Raw genomic sequence first — 11643 nt, forward strand, 5'->3', positions numbered from 1 at the left:
CACGGCTTGGACACACGACTATGTCCTTGCCCGTGTAGCTTACACGGCCTGGGCACACGCTTATGCCTTCTGCTCTTGTGGTTCTAACATGTAAACAGAGGGTTACACGATTCAGACACACGATCACGTCCTTACCAGTGTGACTCACACGGCCAGGGCACACGCCCTTGTGCTTACCCGTGTGGTTCTAAGTCACAAACAGTGAGTTACACAGCCTAGACACATGCCCGTGTACCATGCCTGTGTGAACCCTGCACTAACATGACTACATACGTATGATCACACGGCCTATCACACGCCCGTGTGGCTCATACGGCCTAATCACATGCTCGTGTGTCTGGCCGTGTGGCATCGACAACCACCATTTTTCGGTGACCAAAACTTGTAAAAATTGAGGTTTTTGATACGCACCTGAAGAGATTTCGAAGCAACAATAATAAGAAGGGTCTCCAAAGTCTAAAACAAATAGTCAATTAACCAATTAAGTCATTTTATCAACAGCCATTCCCAATTTCACTCCTAAAACCCAAGTCAAAAGTTTCAACACGAAACCTTCAATTAACTCAATACCTACCGAAAAATCAACGGCAATCGTTGGAATTGGTGTGTCGCTGTTCACCACTTCCAGTACTTCTGCCTAAATGGAAAAATCAACAATCTTTTATCAACGATTCGCATGGGACTCATAAAACTCAACTTAGAGTAACTTACGAAGAACAAAAGGAAACCGTGCAGAAACTAACTGGCGAGACTTACTCGATAGCCTTTCGATTGATATAATTTACAGTGTATGATCTTGACTAGATCGTATCCCCTTACGACTGAAATCAAAATGAAGAAAAATAAAAGTAAGTATTGAGAACAAAAAAGAAAAAGAGATGAAAGGAACACCAAAAAGAAATAATGAAGAATAAAATGACACTTCAAAACTCTATTAACTTCCAATCAACTTTTCACACCTAACAAAAATATTTGCTCTCATATATTACAGGCTTCGAACTCAGAACCAGAAAGGATACAGACATATGCTTAACCAGTGAACCAGCAGGTTCATTCTTGACACACTTTCACACAAAATTGAACTTAAACGGGTGACGTGTGCTTATGGGTTGATTTCAAAAGAACAAAACTTTTAATGAGGCGACTCGAACTCCAGACCTTAAACTCAATCACAGAACATAGAACCATAGATATAGAAATTAATTACTGCAAATTCTTACAATTAAATTCTTAAAATTTTGAGGCGCTACAACTCTCTCCTCCTAAAAGAAATTTCAGCCTCGAAATTTTACTTGAGTTGAATAGATACAAATATAATCGTCGAATTGATTCTTTCGGTTCCTACGTGACTTCCTATTCCAAGATCTAGATAGACTCTTCTTTAAAGGTTAAATCAGGTCGCAATTCGATCTTGTCGACAATAACAAATGTGTGACAGATCTGACTGATAACGTCTCAGCATCGAGACATGAAACACATCATGAATTTGTTCCAATTCTGACGGTAATTCCAACTGATACTCAACAGGTCCAGCTCGCCTCAGAATATGGTAAGGTCCAATGAACCTCTGGCTCTGTTTACCCTTGCGTCCAAATCAAAGAACATTTTTCAAAGGTGACACCTTTAAGAACACTTGACCACCTATTGAAAACTCAATATTCTTTCTTTTTAAATCTGCGTAAGACTTCTGTCGGTCAGAGGCTACTTCCAGACGATCACGAATCACTTTCACAGTGCTTTTAGTTTTAGGAACCAATTCCGAACCCAATATATGACGTTCACTTAACTCAGTCAAACATAACAGAGAACGAAACCTACGACCATATAAGGCATCGTAGGGTACCATCTGTATACTGGACTAAAAGCTGTTATTATATACGAGCTCCGCCAACGGTAAGTACTCTTCCCAACTACCACTAAAGTCTATCACACAACCTCGAACCATGTCCTCTAAGATCTGAATGACTTACTCCGACTGTTCATCAATCTGAGGGTGATACACAATGCTGAAATTAATTCGAGTGCCTAAAGCCTTATTGAGTTTCTTTTAGAATCAAGATGTAAATCACAGATCTCTTTAAAAAATAATCGAGACCAGAATTTCGTGGAGTCTTACAATTTTAGCGATTTACAGTTTAGCTAACTTCTGTAAGGAGTAATCTATTTGGATAGGAATGAAATGGGCTGACTTGATCAACCGATCAACGATGACCCAAACTAAACCTTTTTTAGTTGGAGTTAACGGCAACCCTGAAACAAAATCCATTTTTACCCTCTCTCATTTTCACTGTGGAATCTTAACTGGCTGAAGCAGCCTAAAGGGCAACTAATGTTCGGCCTTAACCCTCTAACACGTCAGACAGTGGGATACAAAAGTCACTACCTCCTGTTTCAGTCTAGGCCACTAATAAAGCTCTCTGAGATCCCAATACATCTTGTTCTCACCAGAATGCATATTATAAGGACTATTATGTGCCTCCTGTAGAAACGAATACCTTAATTCTTTGTCATTGGGTATACAAATCTGGCCTTTAAAGCATAATACATTATCACTATTCAAGCTAAAATTAGTATTCTCATTCGAGTCAATATGTTGCATACACTAAACTAACGACTCGTCGTTTAATTGCTTAGTTCGAATCAATTCCACTCAAATTGGCTTTACTTGTAATTCAGCCAACAGTCCTCCGTCTTCAACCAAACTCAGACGAGCTAACATTGCTCTCAAGTTCATCATCGCTCTACGGCTAAGGGCATTAACTACTACAGTAGCCTTACCTGGATGATATTCTATTGTGCAATCATAATCTTTAAGTAACTCAACCCATTGGTGCTGCCTAAGATTTAACTCTTTCTGGGTTAACAAATACTTGAGACTCTAGTGATCGGTGTATATAAGACACCTTTTACCATACAGATAGTGTCTTTAGATTTTCAGAGCAAACACAACCGCAGCCAGTTTAAGGTCGTCAATAGGGTAATTACCCTTGTGTGTCTTCAACTGTCTCAACGCGTAAGTGACCACCTTACCGTCTTGCATAAGCACATATTCTAACCCGACATGTAAAACATCACTGTATACCACAAACTCTTGACCTCATTTTGGTTGAACTAAAACAGGAGCCTGTGTCAGAACGGGCTTGAGCTTGTCAAAACTAGATTGTTGTATCTCGGAGCACACGAATGGGGCATTCTTGCGCAACAGCTTCGTTAGAGATGACACAATAAAAAAAACCCTTCGACGAACCTTCGGTAATAACCAGTTAAACCTAGGAAGCTACGAAGCTTAGACAGATTTTTCAGCTGTTTCCACTCAACAACAGCTTCAATTTTATTGGGATCAACTCGGATCCCCTCTGCTGTGACCACATGACCCTAAAAGGCAACTACCTGCAACCAAAACTCACATTTACTGAACTTAGAGTACAACTATTTTTCTCGGATCATCTGAAGTGCAATACGAAGATGGTCATCATGTTCAGTTTCCATTTTAGAGTAGATTAAGATATCATTGATGAAAACCGCTACAAATTGATCCAAGTACTGTTGAAACACCCAATTCATTAAATCCATAAGTGCCGCCGGGGCATTCGTGAATCCAAAAGGCATTACTAGAAACTCGTAATGTCTATAACAAGTCCTGAAAGTAGTTTTGTACACATCAGTCTCTTTGACCTTGAGCTGATGGTAACCTGAGCATAGATCAATTTTAGAAAAGGTGGATGTTCTCCAGAACTAGTTGAACAAGTCATCAATCCTCAGTAACAGATACTTATTCTTGATTGTCAACTTGTTCAATTACCTATAGTCAATGCACATCTTCATCGACCCATTATTCTTCTTAACAAATAATACCGGTGCCCCCCATGGAGACACACTCGGTCGAATAAATCCTCTATCCAGGAGTTCCTGAAGTTGAGCTTTTAATTCAGTCAGTTCTTTCGATGCCATGCAATAGGGTGCAATGGACACTGGAGCGGTACTTGGTAACAGGTAAATTCCAAATTTGAACTCCCTATCTGGGGGTACTCTGGGCAACCCCTCTGGAAAGACGTCTGGGAATTCCCTTACAATGTGAATCGGATACGTAGAATCGGAATTCTCTTACTGAAAGCTTGTCGGGAGTAGAATCGGATACGTAAGTAAGGTATGCCCCGTACCTCTTTTGGACTAACTTATCTGCAACAAGAATAGAGATTACATTAGAAAGATAATCTCGATGCTCACCAACCATGACCACCTCGTCATTCTTGGTTGGTCTCAGAGTAACCCTTTTGATTGCACAGGACGGTCTAAACTGACCCGATACTCAACAAGCTAATCTATTCCCAAAATCAAGTCAAACTCATTAGAGGGCAATTCCATTAAATCAGTTGGAAATACCATGCCCTGAAGTTCTAAGGTTACCCGTTTGTATACTCTATCAACTCGGATTGACTGTCCCAACGGACTAATCACAAAAAACTCTCTCGTAGTATTTTCAACAGTTAAACCCAGATTTATAGAAACAACACTAACTATATACGAGCGAGTAGAGCCAATATCAATAAGAGCATAATACAGAACAAAATGAATAAAAAAAGGTACCTTCAATGACATAAACATCATCGCTTTCCTCACGGCGTCTCACCACATAAACTAATACCAGTTGACGAGCCTCAGTCTAACATGCACCTCTACCTAGTGCTCTCTTTCCTCTCCCAGACCCATTACCACCCCTACCAATACCACGACCTCTGAATGGTTAGTGAACCTTTCTCAGAGGCCGAACAAAATTTAGAGCCGGAGTCTATGCTGCAGCTGGCACTAAATCAGATCAACGGGGACAATCTCTAACTTGATGCTCCATCAACCTGCAACGGAGACATGCTTCTAGCTTTCTCCAACACTAACCCGGATGGCGTTTTCCACACTCACCACACAACTCAATCTCAGCCACTACATACGATGCATCGGCCCTCAGGGCCTATCAAACCTCACCCGATTCTTAGGGCGTTGACTAAAACTAGAGGGACCCGAATCCCTCTTAACCTTATTCTGATCTTTCTCATGGTTACGTCGCTCGTGCTCAGTATGCTTCACCTATTCCACTATTCTTACCTTGTCCACAAGAACCGTAAAGACCTGCTCCCTCTGAGGAGCTATCAAAACCCGCAAATTATATCTCAATCCTTTCTCAAACCTCACACATTTGTCGTAATCAGACGCTACCAGTGTCTGTGCATACGTACTCAGTCGCAAGAACTCAGCTTCATACATAGCCATGGACCAATTGCCCTGAATTAGGCTTATAAACTCGCGTCGGCGAGCCTCAACATTGCTCGCCCCCGCATATTTACCTTGGAAAGCGTTCTTAAAATAGTCCCAATTCACTTGTTCAGACTGAGCACCTTACTCAATGGTTATGCACTACCAATAAGCTTCGTCTTGGAGTAAGGACACAATACCCCTTAATTTTTGAGTAGGAGTGCAGTCAAGGTCTGTCATAAAATACTCGGTAGCCTCGAGCCAATATTCAACAACGGTGGGAGTGACTCCTATGATGCCCCTGAATAATTCAACCCCATTCGACTAGAGTTATTTAGTAACTGACCCGCGATCTCCTAATCCCGAATGAGTCCCTACGACTTTCTCTAGTGCCTGTATCATGGCCTAGGACAATGCGTCGCCCTAGCAGTGGGAGTCTAGGACTCCGTCTCGGCAGTGGGAGTACCAACAGTTTCACTAGTCTCCAGATTAGTCATACTACCCATAGAGGATGACTCTGCTCGAGCTCCTCCTCAGCATCCTCGACGCCCTCGCATACCACGTGTACGGCTACCACGCAAACTCATAATGCAATCTAGCTACAATATCAGAGTACACAGATCAGTTTAGACATCTAGTAGGACAATTTCACCAGATCACATCAGAACATTTCACCCACAACAGTTTAAGGGTCATAATCTTTATAATAGAACAGAAATACTTACGGGATCAATGACGGAGGCTCGGTCGTTTTTTAGAATTTCAATTTTTCTATATTAGTTCAGATACTAATTATCACTAAACTACTTTTCTCCTACATTATGAGCCCAAACATAGTCTGATTATTGATTAACCTAACTCTGATACCACTAAATGTAACACCCTAGACCCGATCTAGATGTCTAGACCAAGTTTGGGAAGTTACGTCACTCGTACTAAAATTTATACTATCATAACACAGTCGACGGAACCATTTATTACGTAACATTCGTAACAACAATAATTTAAAACATATGATCTTCATAAATTCCATAGAACATAAATCCCTAATAGTACTACTTAAAAAAAAAGACAAAAGTTTGACCAAGCTCCCGTGACACCAACCCGATCAAGATGGAGGCTCAGAAATGAAATTAGTTGTGCACTCAGTGCATAACAGAAGTTTAATTTATTCAATTCGTATTTATTTACAAAAGAGTTCATACTCAAAGATTTGGTTTGATATAAAACTATTTACAGTTCGAATTTAGAACACATCAGTGGTATACATATATACAATTTCGTACATATATTGCAGATCAGATTCAGATGCAGATATTCCTAAATCCTGTCTGCTACGCAACATCTTCAACCATCCTAACACACTGTTAAGGACATTCAATGCCCTTCTATCCCTACACACCACGAAGTGTCTATTGGCACGTTTACAGTAACACATCTTAGCTGCTGATCATAATGCGTCAAAGTACTAGAATCAAAATTATTTACATAGTGGCCTAAACACTGATTCAAAGTAGATCACTTCCTTCTTCACAATATCCCAACCCATCCAAATGAAAAGTGCAAGTATTTACAATACAGTTATAGTTATAATATTCATGTGTCAGTTATAGAACATCAAAGAGTTCTCATTCAATAAAGTTTAGATCATTCATATATTGACAAATCATCATCATTCATGTGTCATATTCATGGGTTTCGGGCCTCTTTTATAATGCCACAGGGCCTGGACACACGGCCATGTCCTTACTCGTGTGGCGTACATGACCTGGGCACATGTTCATGCCTTCTGCCCGTGTGGTTCTAACATATAAACAGAGAGTTACACAGTTCAGACACACGGCCGTATCCTTGCCCTGTGACTTACATGGCCAGGACACACGCCTGTGTGCGTACTCATATGGTTCTAAGACATAAACAGTGAGTTACACGGCCTAGACACATGCCCGTATCTCATACCCGTGTGAACCCTGCACTAACATAGCCACACACGACCTAGACAAACACCGATATGCCAGCTCGTGTGGCCCGCAAGTTGATGAATAGTGAGTTACACGATCGATCACACGGCTTGCCACACACCCGTGTGGCTCACATGGCCTAGTCAAACGCCGGTGTGTCTGGCTGTGTGGCGTCGACAACAACCATTTTTCGGCAACCAAAACTTTCAAAGACTGAGGGTTCCAATATGCACATGAAGAGATTTCGAAGCAACATAATAAGAAGGGTCCCTAAAGCCTAAAACAAATAGTCAACTAACCAATTAAGTCATTTTATCAACAACTATTCCCAATTTCACTCCTAAAACCCAAGTCAAAAGTTTCGACACGAAAACTTCAATTAACTCAATACCTGCCAAAAAATCAACGGCAATCATTGGAATTGGTGTGTCAATGTTCACCGCTTTTGGTATTTCTGCCTAAATAGAAAAATTAACAATATTTTATCAACGATTCGCATGGGACTCATAAAACTAAACTTAAAGTAACTTACGAAGAATAAAAAAAAATCGTGCAGACAACTAACTGGCTGAGACTTACTCGATAGCCTTTCGATAGACGTAATTTACAGCGTATAATCTCGACTAGATCATATCCCCTTACGACCAAAATCAAGATGAAGAAAAATAAAAGTAAAAGTATTGAGAAGAAAAAGAAAAAGAGGCGAAAAGAACATCAAAAAGAAATAATAAAGAATAAATTGACGCTTTAAAACTCTATTAACTTCCAATCAACTTTCCACACCTAACAAAAATATTCGCTCTCTCATAGGCTTCAAACTCAGAACCAGATAGAATACAGATATATGCTTAACCAGTGAACCAGCAGTCTCATTCTTGACACACTTTCACACAAAATTTAACTTAATTAGGTAATGAGTGCTTATGGGTTGATTTCAAAACAACAAAAATTTTAATGAGGCGACTCGAACTCTAGACCTTAAACTCAATCGCAGAACATGGAACCACAGATACAAAAATTAATTATTGTAGATTGTCACAATTAAATTCTTAGAATTTTGAGGCGTTACAGTTACACATGTAATCGAGGGCTTACTATGTAAGTTTTAACTCGAAACTTTACTGAGTAAGTTTTATTGTCTGGCAGTGTGGTATAGAACTTAAAAGGTTATTTGGGAAATGGTTTTAATAAAATGAACCATGTTGTAGAATACTGCAAACTGTGTTTGCATAAATGCTGAAAACTATATTGTACAATACCGCGAAATATATTGTAATCCATAATATTCTAAAAATCTTGTATGCAGAAGGTTGTAATCATAAATCAACAAACTGTTTAAGTAGAGTCGTGATTGTAAATTGGTGAACTCTTTAAGAAGTGTTCAAGATCGTAAATTGATGAATTGAAGTCGTGATCGTAAATCAGCGAGCTTTAAAAATGACAATTGATAAGTGATAAAAATAACATATTTTAATCGCATTCTTAATACATTTTTGGATGGTTATTTATGTAAATTGGTGAATTTTGTGCTCATAATCCTTGGAATTTATGTTTCTATACTTAGGAGAGCGTTTAGGATCGAAATGAGTGAAAAATGAGCTAAAATTGGGCAAAAAGAGTAGATTTCAAGAGCCACACGGGCTGGGCCTTCCCATACGGCCTGGACACATGGCCGTCTGTACCAGACCGTATCGATTTTGCAACTTGCATCCCAAATGAGTTGAAGAACACATTTTTTAGGCTTTTTGAGCATTCTCAAGTCTGTAAATACCAATTAGAAGAAGAGAAGAAGGGGCTATCAGAGAATATCAAAGAAAACACTTAAGGAACACCATTAGGAGCCAACTCCGAAGTGGATTTTCATCAAAATTAAAGACCTCATTTTAATTTCTCTTGATGTTTTTATGAGTTTCTTTATTCCTTGTGGTTATTCTAACTTTGAGATGTTTTTATTCACAATTATGAACTAATTCCCTAGATACCTAGGGAGGATGAAACCTATTATGAATTCTATTATTTAAATTTTTGTTTTATGTGATAAATACTTAATTCATGTTCTCAATTATGTGTGCTTATTTCTTGTTTTAATATTTCTGAGGTATTAATTCATGTTTAATATGCTTAATCAAAGGGGCAAAAGTCCTTTTTTAAGAGTAGATTTAGCATAATTGAGTGGAGTTACATGCAATCGTAGAAATATGACGACATTAATCTACAGGATTAGAGTAAAATCTAATAGGGGAATCCATAGATCAAGTTAATGCGACAGTAAGGGTTTTAATTAGAAAGAAATTTCAATTAATCAACCTAGAGTCAGTTGCTATTATACTCTCAAGAGATATTAGCATAATCTAGGGATTTCTACGGATCAAGATACCACGTGAATAAATAGTCTAATTCGAATTTATAATAATAGATGAAGTCTAGGTGGATTCTTTACTGGGTATTGTTTCTCTCATTGGTTATCATTCGATTATTTTCCTGATTCAGTCTCTGTTGAGTTCTTTAGTTAGAATAGTTTAGTAAATTTTATTTTAAAACAATCACTTCGATTTGTTGGCTAAATAATAGGAAAATGGTAAGTACTAATACTTTTAGTTTTCGTGGATATGATATCTCTGCTCACTGTAGCTATACAATTGTTCGATAGGTGCGCTTGCCTTAGTCGTATTTTAGTTAGTCACATAAAACACACATCAACAGTCATACTCGTAAATCATCAAACTGCTTAAGTGGAATCGCGATTGTAAATTGATGAACTCTTTAAGAAGTGTTCATAATCATAAATCAATGAACTGAAGTCGTGATCGTAAATCAACAGGCTTTAAACATGACAATCGTGATCCTAAATCAGTGAAATGTTAATTGTAGTCATGATTGAAAATCAGTGAACTCTTAAGAAGTGTTCATGATCATAAATCAATGAACTGAAGTTGTGATTGTAAATCAGCGAGCTTTAAAAATGACAGTCGTGATTGTAAATCAGCGAACTATTTAAGTGAAGTCGCGATTGTAAATTGATGAATTCTTTAAGAAGTGTTCATGATCATAAATTAATGAACTGGAGCCGTGATCATAAATCAACGAATTGTTAGAAAATAAGAGGTCGTGATCGTAAATCAGCGGACCGTAAGAAAGCCGAAGATCATGATCGTAAATCAGTAGACCGTAAGAAAGTCAAAGATCATGATCGTAAATCAGCGGACCGTAAAAAAGCCAAAGGTCATGATCATATAAATTAGTAGACTATAAAGTATAATTACCCAAACATGGATATAAAGGTGGAGATATTTACTGAGCATGCATATGTATATACTTTTTCGTGCTTCGTCAATATCACACTAATTTAAATTTTAATAATGTACGACTCGCTAATTTGATTAATACACATACAAATTTTATAATATAGTAATTGGCACATGGAAACGGAGAACCAAGGTTTATTAAAATGGCGTAAAAAACATTACCTTCAAGCTGGTCAATTACAACAATACAAAACCCAATATGAAGTGCGAAAACATATGGAAAGCAAAAGATTTCTTACTCGGTAAAAGAAACTTTAGGACAAATAGAGACCTGCCAAAGTATCATCAATAGGACCATTCATAAAGAAAACCAAAAATCACAAAGAAGTTTAAAATCAATAGATCGTATTGCAAAAAGTACTACTAATAATTAGAATGAATGACCTATTAACCTATTTAACATCTAATCAAAATGTTAATCATTGCCATAAATGTTGCAATTTAGAAAGATGATGCATGTTGCAAGACTGAAACTAGAAGATGAAATTGTATACTTTAAACAAGAGTCTGACAACTTCAATTAGGATTCCCCCATTTCAAGTTAAAAGGTGTATGTTATGGTGAGTCAATAAATCACGTGTTTAGGTCCTATTTTGGAGGCCCTAAATGAAGAAGTAGCATCAGCATTATAGCTCCAAAACTAATTTTGGACAAGCAACACTACTAAGTATACAGTCATTGTGATGACTAATAGTTGGTTTAACAAGAGGAAATTTAGAACTTCCAAGCAAGACTAATGTAAATTATCAATTCTAGTTACAAGTGCATGCTGGGTAAAAATTCAATCATTGTAGCTCTTTTTGCTATTAATCCTTTGCAAAATCAAATCTTTTCAAATGTAAGGCTAAAAAATTGCATTCCTTTCGAAGCATATTTCTAACCTTTTACTCTTTTGCTTTTAATAAAAGGGAAACAATGGGAAAGGGAGAAAACAAGTATTATGGTTAATAGCTCTTTCAACTCAAATGAGAATGAAGAGACCATTCAGAGAAACTTACCACCTATTCTTGTCACAAGAATCATGGTGGACAAAACATTCCATCTTCAACCTACAAAAATCATGATTTTGAACCGAACTTTCTAATTATCCTCTAAAATAGGAAATTTAATTTAGAATAAATAGGCAACAC

This window comes from Gossypium arboreum, chromosome 6, assembly GCF_025698485.1.
Source record: "Gossypium arboreum isolate Shixiya-1 chromosome 6, ASM2569848v2, whole genome shotgun sequence".
In the NCBI taxonomy this organism is placed as follows: Eukaryota; Viridiplantae; Streptophyta; class Magnoliopsida; order Malvales; family Malvaceae; genus Gossypium; species Gossypium arboreum.